The following is a 10,253-nucleotide window of genomic DNA, read 5'->3' on the forward strand; positions in this document are numbered from 1 at the left end:
AACACAGTTTTTCATACCATTCCTGCATTTCAAATGGAACCAACCTGAAAACCAATTTGCTTATATATCCATATACACCTCAGGCCATTTTCAGGAAAAGTAGTCTCCCAATCCTTTTATTAGCAAAGATAAGCAGCAATGTCTGACTAGGTTTTAAAAAGCTTAATCCAGTTAGTCATCTCATCTCCGATTAGTAGTGAAAGGGGAAAAACAAAATAGAATCAATTCCTTTGATAAACATTAATTTAGCATCTACTATGTACAAGGCACTGTCAGACACTCACCAACACAAGCAGAGGTTAGGAAGAGCTAATCCTATAGCCGGTTGTAATGTGTGTGGAAGAAATCGGCCACACATGAAAACTTTCATTGTATTAAGTAATAACCAGAGAAGTGCATGTATTCCAACTCTTGAAATTACTGTTGTGTAATTTATGTGTATAGGCTGAGTCTTAGGAGAATATGATGGTATAAATTATCAATAGTATCATATTAGCAATTGACCATATATGTATAAGCCATGCAGTAAGTTAAATATTTGGTTTGATAGTTAAGTGCTAAAACAATTTCTAGCTCATAAGTATCACAGCAGCACCACCTAGAGGATTCTAAAAAGTAACACAGACAGGGTCATTTCCCCAAACTTGCCATTTCTTCCTATTTAGAAGAAAGGTAGCTACTTTCAGCACCTTACGTCATTTAAAGCATTTTAATTCTACCCACATCATTTTGCATCTTCCTAAATCTTGAAATTGTTATGGAATAACTAGATGAAATTGAATATTCTCAAAAACCATAATACAATGGGGCAGAGGGTCCCAATTTCCCTCCTGGAGAGGAAGGTGGTTACTGGTGTGTGTGCTGGGGCATCCCAGGCCCTGGCACATTATATGGCAGCAGCTATGACTGTCTCCCCCTCCCCCACACACACACCTCCTAAGTCTGTCATTATCCCAGGCACATGAGTGCCTAAGCAAACTGGACATTTGGTGACACTTCAAAGTGATATTCCTGAGCTACTGTCCAATGTCGATTTAGATGCATTGAGAAGAAATTAACTTTCTATTGTTAAAACTGTTTACACCAGCAGATCACTCACTAACTCCCTTCCGCTGACCACAGTTTAATCAGTGTTCTGGAGGTGGGGCTGAAAGAGCAATAACAAAACATTCCCATTTTCTATAGTTCTCATTCTCTCTTCCATTATTTTTTGTAATTTTTCTCAACCAGCACACTGCTTTGGATGCATATTCAAAGGACTAAAATTTAGATTATAAAATAAATCAGCTCTTCCTAAGAACTAGCATTCTCCTTGTGTTATTTGGTTCCAGAATTTCAGCGGACTTGCCCCGACTCGCGGCTGACTAGAACCTCACAGGAGAATGGCAAATATGCAGTTTTAATCTGGTTGGGGCCAGCGAGGCGCAGGAGGAGCGCTCATCTCCATTTCCACTGGAGGGCGCTGTCTGCCTCAGTGAGAGGGGACTGACTGGCACATTGCCGGCCAAAGCGTTCAAGCTAGAAACCTGAGTTAACCTGCACCTTGAAGTCAGGGGTCCTACCTGAGCATACTAGTAAAGGAGGATAGGGCTCATTCACCTCAATTTTCTACATTTCAGGTAATGCACTTGGGCCCAGTTTACCAAAGGAATACTAGGTTTTGCCTAGAGAACTCTTTCCCCTATTCTGTATGTTAACGTCATAACTAAAGTCCTACCAAACTGCAATAATTTTAGTTCTTTGAAATATCTTCCTTTTTTTGCACATGCTTTCCCTCTACTCTACCTCCACACCTACTCACCTAATGAATGTCAGATTCTCTTTTATAACTTAGCTTAGATATCACTAACTCCAGAAACCCTTCCAGGAGCCCCTGGCAGGGTCACGATGGCCTCCTGTGTGCCCCAACTGCAACCTATACGTCTCCCATAAGGAAACTGGATGCACAGTTTTGTAAGTACTTGTTTATTAACTGTATCCCCCACTAGGCTGTAGGCACCGGAAAGCAGGGGATATTTCAATCTTATTCACAGTTGTAGTCCCCGCATCCCCACAGTTCTGGCTCAAATACTCCCGTCAATATTATTAAAGGAATAGTTTTATAAGTACGACTTACCTTGGGAAGGACTCTGAAGTTCTACACATAGTCTCCATTCCTTTGCCTGCCAAACACGTGCCTCAACACCCCCACTTTGCTTGCTCACTTACCTTGTTCTCTTAATCCCTGAAGTGGTCAGAAGAAAGGCCCGATTCCACAAGGAAAGCTGCTTCTTCCTAGTCAAGGTTTATGGCAGTTCTGCTTGGCAATCTCTTCGCTATCTCCAGACTCATTCTAAGATCCGCAGACAACCCATCTCAATTCCTGAGTCAGCTGCAGGAGAAGTAGTCAAACAAAATATTTACAGAAGGGATCTTTCTGGGATGCTATTATGAAGCAGTAGCCAACTGGGAGGGAGATGAGATCCCTCCCTCTTTCTAAACAGGTAACAAAGTCCTCCCCTCTCTTGTACGCAGGTGGCATAATAGCACAAAAGGAAGACAAGGAAGTTCAACTTTGTTTCTGGCTGAGCAACTTACTGTGTCCATGGAAGGACTGCAATATTTTGGAATAGAAGAGCAAGGGACATCTAGGTAACATGACGAGTATACAACAGGCACTCAAATATGGAATCAGAGCCATTCTGGGATGTTCCAAACTGGTATAAAACAAGATCTACCCCTCGGATCTTTATTCTTTCATTGGTCTTCTTAACCTCAGAGACCATCTGCAGAATGGAACTAAGCCTACCAAGCTCAAGGCGTCATTGTGAAAGCAAATGAGACAGGGCACATCGAAGTGCTTGGAAACTGACCAGCTAACAAAAAAGTGAGAGATTAAGTGTTAATAGAAGGGCCGCAGACTGTCCCTCATCCAATAGCCATTATCTTTAGCTTTTAAAGGTCTAGAGAGAATATTTCACTGCTTACACCCTGACATAGGTTTAATTAGGAAATAAAACTTAAAGGAAAATTAGCCTAACATATGTTAAATGATAACCAGTAGGTGCGGAGACTAGGAACCAGGTAGGGATCATTAAGGTGCAATAAAGGGGAAACAGCACATACAGTTGTATTGTTTTGGTTTTTCTCATACTTATAATTGTGTAAATAGGAATATACACACAGAGTATGACAAGTAAACACTTTTCATCCAACTCCTTTATGTAAAGTCTTATTCATATATAAAAAAATGGTTTTTAAATTACTGGCAACTGGTAAAACACAGGATGAGACTGTTCCAACACTGACAAAAGATACCAAGCCACAGTTTCAAGAGGCACAATGAATTCCCAGAAGGATAAATACAAAGAAAACCACACAAAATAAAACTGGAATGTACAAGTGATTGTTTCTCCACATCCTCACCAACATTTGGCAGAGTGACTGTGTTTTATTTTAGCCATTCTAATAGGTATGTAGTGCTAGCTCACTCTGGTTTTAATTTGCATTTCCCTAATGGCTAATGATGTTGAATTTTTTAAAAATGTTTTTAGTTGCCGTGTGTATATCCTCTTCAGGGGAATGTCTTTTTGCTCAGTTTCTAACAGGATCTCTTGTCTTTCTACTGTTTTGAGAATTCTTTTATTATTTAGACATATATTTAAATAATGTATCTAAATGTCCTTTATAAGTCCATGGTGTGCAAATATTTTCTCCCAATCTGTAGCTTGTCTTTCATTCTCTTAACAGGGTCTTCACAGGATAAAGTTTTAAACTTAGATGAAGTCTAATTTATCACTTTTTCCTTTTATGTGATGTGCTTTGGTGCTAAGTCTAAGAATTCTTTGCCTAACCCTAAAGTATAAATATTTTCTCATATGTTTTTCTTAAAGTTTTATAGTTTTACATTTTACACTTAATTCTGTGATCAATTTTGAATTAATCTGTATACAAGGTGTGAGCTTCAAGGATTTTAGGTTTTTTGTTTTGTTTATAGATGTTAAATTTCTCCAGCACCATTTATTGAAAAAGCACCATTTACTGACTGTTTTGGCACCTTTGTCAAAAACCAGATGGGTATATTTGTGTGGGACTATTTCTGGGTCCTCTATTCTGTTGCATTGATCTATGTATTTATACCAACCACACAGTCTTGATTACTATGGCTTTGTAATGGGTCTTGAAATTGCATACAGTGATTTCTCAAACTTTATTCTTCTTTTTCAAAATTGCTCTAGCTATTATATTTCTTTTGCTTGTCAATATAAATGTTAGACTAATCTTCTCTATATCAATAAAAAATCTTGATGGGATTTTGGCTGGAATTGTGTTGTCTGTATATCAATTTGGAGAGAAGTGACATCCCCCATTTATTTTGATCTTTTTCATTTGCTTTAATCAGCAGTTGGTAGTTTTAGCATAAGTCCTATGCATGTTTTGTTAGATTGATACCTGAGAGTTTCATTTCTAGGAGTTGTTTTTGTAAGTTCCTTGGCATTTTCTATGTATTAAATCATGTCATCTCCAAATAGAGAGTTTTATTTCTTCATTACCATTTGTTTGCCTTTTATTTCGATTTCTTGCCTTATTGCATTAGCTAAAAGTTCCAGCACTGTGTTGAACAATGGTAGCTAGAGAGGACATCCTTTCCTTGTTCCCAATTTTAGGAGAAATACATTTAGTCTTTCAACATTAAGTATGTTATCTGTAGCTTTCTTATAGATGCTCTTGATAAAGTTATAGATGTTTCCTTTTTACTCCTAGTTTGTTGAGTGTTTTTTTTTAAATCACGAATGAGTATTAAATTTTATCAAATTCTTTTTCCACACCAACTGATATAATCACGTGATTCATTCTTCTTCTTTAGCCTGTTAATATAGTGGATTATATTGACTGATTTTTGAATGGTGAACCAGTCTTGCATCCATGGGATAAACTGCAGTTGGTAATAGTACATAATTTTTATATATTGCTGATTATATTATGAAATATTTTGTTAAGGATTTGAGGATACTGATCCATAGTTTTCCTTTTGTCTTTTCTTTTTTTTTTTTCTCTTTTTTTTTTTTGGTACTGTCTTTGGTTTTGGTGTCAGGATAATGCTAACTTCATAAAACGAATTAGGAAGTTTCCTCCCTTCTATTTTCTTATTCTTCAAACATTTCATAGGATTCTCTAATGAATGTCCAGTAAAGATTTCTTTGGGGGAATTTTCAAATTATTAATTCAATGTCTGTAATAGAGTAGGGCAATTCAAGTTATCTGTTTCATATTGGGTAAATTTTTGTGGTGGGTAGTTTTTAAGGAATTGATCCATTTCATCGAAGTTGTCAACTGTATGTATGTGGAATTGATCATAGTGTTCCCTATCTTTTTCATATCAGCAGGGTATGTATGGCATTCCATATTTCATTCCTGATACTACTAATTTGTTTTCTCTCATTTTTCTCTTTGTCCTTCTTGCTGGAGGCTTGTCAATTTTATTGATCTTTTCAAAGAACCAACTCTTTGTTGCATTGATTTTTCTCTGCTGTTTTTTCTGTTTTAAATTTTGGTTTCTGCTCTTATCTTTATAATTTATACTCTCCTGCTTACTTTAGGTTTATTTTGCTCTTCTTTTTCTAAGTTCTTGATGTGAAAGCTCACATTAAGATGGGTTTTAATTTAACTTAATTTGTTAATTTTAAATTAATTTAATTTAAAATCTTTTCTAATGTAAGCATTTAGTGCTATAAATTTGTATCATCACTGTTTTAGTTGTATCCCACAATTTTAATATGCTGTATTTGTATTTTCATTCAGTTCAGTGTAATCTTTTTATTCCCCTTAAGACCTCTTCTGTGACTGATGGATTATTTAGAACGGTGTTGTTAATTATCCAAGTGTTTGGAGATTTTCCTATTATCTATGTTATTGATTTCTAGCCTGACTCCACTATAGTTGGAGGACATATTCTATATGATTTCAAGTCTTTTAAATTTGTTGAGGTTTGTCTTATGGCTCAGAATGTGGTCTATCTTGGTATATGCTCTGTGGGCTCTTGAAAAGAATACGGATTCTGCTAATGTTGGCTGGAGTGTTCTATATCACTAGATCTTGTTGATTATATTGAGTTTTCTATCCCTGGTGATTTTCTGTCTGATTCTTCTATCAATGTTGAGGAAGGAGCATTGAAGTCTTCAACTATCATTAATAATGTGCTTACTTCTCCTTTCAATGCTATCACTTTTTGCTTTACCTAGTTTTCAGCTTTGTTGTTTGATGCATACATTTTAAAGTTTGCTATGTCCTCTTGGTGGAGTGACCATTGTATCACTATATAATGTTCTTCTCTGTATCTAGTAATTTTCTTTGATCTGAAGTCTATTTATCTGATATTAATATAACCACTCTTTCTTTCTTTGGATTGTTTAATGATATATCATTTCCCAACCTTTTATTTTCTACATGCATATATTCTTGTGTTTGAAGTCAGTTACTTGTAGACATCACATAGTTAGGTCATGCTTTTTAATCCACTGTGGTGATGTCTTTTTATTGGTGTATTTGGGCTGTTTATATTTAATGTAACTAATCATGTGCTAGACTAAGGATGGCAATCCAGGCTCTCCTAAAACTGCTGAAGGGAGTGAGGAAGTGACTATTTAACGCCCAGTGGGATGAAAGTACAGACTCCCTACTCAGCCTTCTCTGACGATGCCCTGGTGAGGGAATAGGAGGAGTCAAAGCAAGGTGAGAGTGGGAGTCTACACTCTCCACTTGGCCTTTGCTAGTCATTTTCCTGTGGCATCTGAATGAAGAGGAATAGTTATTTTGTAAGTTTCTAGCCTATCAGCTGTCCTTTTCCTGGTCTTTTGGCTAGAGAATAGGCTTTTTGTTGGGGCTTTTTAAAAACTTCTGTGCCTGTCGACATTTCTGGGACACCAGCTACTTCAGCTCCAAGATTGGAATATATCAGACAAAAAGGAAACCCAGGTAACTTACAATCACGTCATTCCTCAGGTCCCAAGGTCCCTAGACAATCCGACTGAGTCTCTCCATCTTTCAGAGTCTTGTTATGTTTGTATAATTTCCAGATTTTTAGTTATACTGAATGGGGGAAATAGGGAAAAGTGCATCTACTCCATCTTTCCAGAAACAGAAATCACTGATATTTTTTGTAGTTAGTTCTGACAATCTCTGTCTTTTAATTAATGTGCTTAGACTATTTACACTTAATGTAGTTATTGATGTATCAGGATTTAATTCTACAGTTATGTTATTGGTTTTCAGATTGTTCCATTTGCTTTCCATTCCATTGTTTGCCCTTTTCCCTTTTATATTACTTGAACAATTATCCAAGAGGGTACCTTTCCCTAATAAGAAGTAGAAAATGGTTGATCTTCTGAAACCCTAAATCTATAATTCTGTAGCTCTATGGCACCAGGTCAGTTATATGGCATACTTACTGATATCAACTGACATCTTCTAATTCTGCCTTAATATTAAGGGACATTTTCAAAGAATCTAGTACTTTCTGGAACAAAACCAGTAGAAACCATTTTAATTTATCTATTGTGCTGTTTTACTATATCTGTGTACCTTTTTATTGGTTGCTCTAGGTATATGCAGTATACCTCATTTTCCACAGTCTACTTAGAATCAATACTTGAACACTTCAAGTGGAATGTAAGATGCTTACCGTCATATAGGTCTATTTATCCTCCCCCCTTTATGTAGTAGTTATTTTACATACTACATTTGCATACTTTGAAAATCCTGAACAATGTAATATTTTTTTGTTTTCAACCATCAAACATATTTTGAAGACTAAAGAGAAGAGGAATAGGAATAGTCTAGTACAGGTGTCAACAAATTTTTTCAATAAAGGGCCAGACAATAAATATCTTGGGCTTTTCAGGCCATACAGTGTGGGAGTCATGATTGGCAATTGCCACACGGAAGCTTCTGGAATGTGGGCAGTGATCTATCTTTTGACCTGGTTGAGCAGGTTACACAAGAGTTCATTTTGTGGTAACTCATTGACTGTACATTTTGTTTTATACACTTAACTTTTGTTAGTAACTCACCAACCTAACTTTCATTTTGTGCACTTAAATTTTTGTGTGTATTATACCTGTGAGTCAAAGTACTTTTAAAACTAAATAGGTCAAAGAGCCTAAAAATACAGCTCATAGACCTTGGGACTGATCAGAAAAAAAGGAGCACTGTAAGTACATGGGGTTTATTGCTCCCATCAGCCCTTCTTTCTTTGAACAAAATTAACAGATGAGAAAATATTTACAGTTTGCCCTCAAACCTCAGACACTGAGAATATCTATTGAGTGCAATGCACTGAGACGGGAACTGCTTGTTGGAGATAGAAGTTTAAAAATGGGAACTATAGGAAAAAATGAGACTAGAGGTAGACGAATTACATTAGATAAATATTCTAAGTGAATAACAGGACAAAGAGAATAAGAAAAGGAAAAGATGTTCTTTAGTGAGGAAGTCAACAATACACACTCTGGATATTTTTCCTAGGGAGGGCATAAAGGAAAAGGAGGTTGAAAAGAAGGTAGTTAGAAAGGAGAGAGGGAAAAAACAGGAGAGAGAAGTAAGGAAGAACAGCCTAGAGAAATAGAAATATGAAGAGACAGGGGAGAAAAGGAATGGAAGAGAGAAGGATGGGGAAAAAAAGAAAAAAGGAAGACATAAGAAAGAAATAGGTTAAATGATCCATATTGGGCACCTGGTACAAGCCAGACATTTTACCCACATAATATCATTTAAACCTCACATAAACCCTCTAAGGTAAATATTATCTTTCCTATTTTATAAATGAGGAGGCAAAAGCCCTGAGAATTTCTTTTACTCAAGGAAACACACCTATAAACATCGACCCTAGCTACATATAATGCCAAATTCTGTGCTCTAGGAAACATTTCATGCAAATAGGGAGGATTCCCATATGGGAAGTACATTTTTATGTTACACTTAAATCTTGGAAAGAATTACCCTAGAAGGTACCTTTGTCCTCATAAGAAGTAGAAAATGGTTGATCTTCTGAAACCCTAAATCTAAATTCTGTAATTCTATGGCATCAGGTCAGTTATGTGGAATACTTATTGACATCACTGACATCTTCTAATTCTGCCTTAATATTAAGGGGCATTTTCAAAGAATCTAGTACTTTCTGGAGCAAAACCAGTAGAGTACTAGGAGATGTTCTGTTTAAGTTGACAAACAATACCTTATCTTATAAGAAAATAGGCACAAAATATATTCCATGGACCGGTTTATAGTATTTTCTAACTAGGCAGGAATGCCAGCGATATATGGGAGAAAACCTAAGATTATCCAGTTACTTGAATTTCTTCAGGCTAAGCAGAGAAAAGTATCAAATTATCCAAGAGAAAGAAAGACCTCAGAAGAAAAATGATCTCATTTTGACAAAATTAGGTGAAGAATTGTGGACTTTGCCTGTGCATGTACCACAAATATTGGGGTCATTTCAAATTACTTGCAAAAGGTATTATTCCTGAATTCTTTCACTTAAATTCAAAGTTATTTAGAGCTGACTGTGGGTCAAAAGATGAGGTCCGGGGATGGGAAAAGAAGGGAAAGGGATAATTCACCTGTACCGAGGATGGGGTAGGTAGGGAACATGTCAGACACTGCCAGGAAACTTTATATAGTACAGCTTTAGATATTCATTTATAGTCCCAAAAAGGCATAAAAATTAAACCAAGTTACCTCCGAGGAATAATTAGAAGTGAAAATCGATAAGGAGAAAATGGCTCATATTCTCTTCATTGATTTCCTGTGCACAGTGAGTCAAATTTGACTGCTGGTTGGAAGTCAGTTTGGTTACTTCTTATTACTTTTTCAGCAGTTGGGTACTCCTGTCAGTGCCTTTCATGCTGGAGTCTTCCTTTGCTCTAATCACAGCTGTCAGCTATCGAATGAGTTTGACACCCTGACTCCAGAAACACTCCATGCATATGCAGTCAGTTCCTTCATTAAAGCTGATTGACATAACAGATATGGTGCACTGCCACTGATTTTTATCAGCAAAACAAATGGCTATAGAATCAAGTAGGCATCTCTTTGATCAGAAGTACCCAGGAAGCCATAAAATCGGTCACTATACAATTCAGCCAGTATTACTATAAAAACCCATACTTTTAGCACTTAAAATAGTAGATATATGCAACCAGTCAAGAGCCTGTATACACACACATATGCCCCGGACTCCTCACCACCACCCCCAATCTTAGCTGCCCATTCCAAGT

At 36.5% G+C, this 10,253-nt stretch overlaps 1 long non-coding RNA gene across 1 annotated transcript in view; it reads right to left on the reverse strand.

Annotated features, from left to right (window-relative positions):
- The window catches only part of LOC109378531 (uncharacterized), a 60,575-nt gene that overhangs the window by 49,134 nt on the left and 1,188 nt on the right, over positions 1–10,253 (reverse strand). The window contains exon 2 of the long non-coding RNA XR_002123007.1: positions 2,209–2,371. This is a non-coding gene — a long non-coding RNA (uncharacterized LOC109378531). The remainder of the gene's footprint in view (positions 1–2,208; positions 2,372–10,253) is intronic.

This window comes from Hipposideros armiger, unplaced genomic scaffold, assembly GCF_001890085.2.
Source record: "Hipposideros armiger isolate ML-2016 unplaced genomic scaffold, ASM189008v1 scaffold_19, whole genome shotgun sequence".
NCBI classification, from domain to species: Eukaryota; Metazoa; Chordata; class Mammalia; order Chiroptera; family Hipposideridae; genus Hipposideros; species Hipposideros armiger.